The sequence below is a fragment of the Calidris pugnax genome, unplaced genomic scaffold (genome assembly GCF_001431845.1).
Source record: "Calidris pugnax isolate Ruff unplaced genomic scaffold, ASM143184v1 scaffold658, whole genome shotgun sequence".
In the NCBI taxonomy this organism is placed as follows: domain Eukaryota; kingdom Metazoa; phylum Chordata; class Aves; order Charadriiformes; family Scolopacidae; genus Calidris; species Calidris pugnax.
In genome coordinates, this window is record NW_015091912.1 from 28,500 (window position 1) to 29,319 (window position 820).

Consider the following 820-nt stretch of genomic DNA (forward strand, 5'->3'; position numbering starts at 1 on the left):
GGGCAGCTCATCCCTCCCCACACCTCCTTGCCCTAATCTAGGGGGGGTGGGGGGGCAAAGGGGACATCAGGGTGTCTCCATCCCCCCTCCTGCCTTCCATCCATCCACCCCCACCTCTCCCCATCCCCGGGCAGCCCATCCCTGCCCCACACCTCCTTCATCCCCACACCTCCTTGCCCTCCCACTCATCAGCTGCCGCTCCAACCGGCCCCGGCTTGTGCAAGCTCCCGTCCTCGCCCCCGTCCTCCCGGTTTCTCGGTGCCGCTGAAGGGAAACAGCACCAGCTCGGCCACCCCCGCCATCACCCATCACCCATCCTCATCCTCCTCATCCTCCTCCAGCGTGCTCACCCCCCGTGCAAAACTCCACGGTCTCGCTCCAGCCGGACACCAGGTACTCGCCGTCGCTCTGCTTGACGGCCGTCTGCACGGCCACGCTGTACTCGGTGCGGGGGCTGAGGAACCAGTGGCCCCTCACCGTCATGGGCAACGGCACCGCCTTGGCCACCAGCTTGGTGGGGACATCCTGTACCCAAAATGTGTGTGTGTGTGTTGGGGGGTGACGGTCAGACAGCGTGGCATCACCCCCCACACCTTCCTCCAGCATCCCTCCCCAACTCTGGGTACCACACGTCACCAAACACCCACTTTGGTGCTTCTTGGGGGGCTTCGCCCATCGCTGACACCCCCAAAAGTGGGGTGATGCTCCCCTCCAGAAGTCCCACTGCCATATCTCTCCCTCCTCCCCCCGTGGCACTGGTCCCAAATTCCCTTTCCCAGCCAAGCCAGAGCTGGGACAGGGATGAGGGGTCCCCCCCCCC

General features: G+C 65.2%; 1 pseudogene; it reads right to left on the reverse strand.

Annotated features, from left to right (window-relative positions):
* LOC106900146 overlaps positions 1-797 on the reverse strand; it is a 2,001-nt pseudogene extending 1,204 nt beyond the window's left edge.
* Between the last annotated feature and the right edge of the window lie 23 nt (positions 798-820).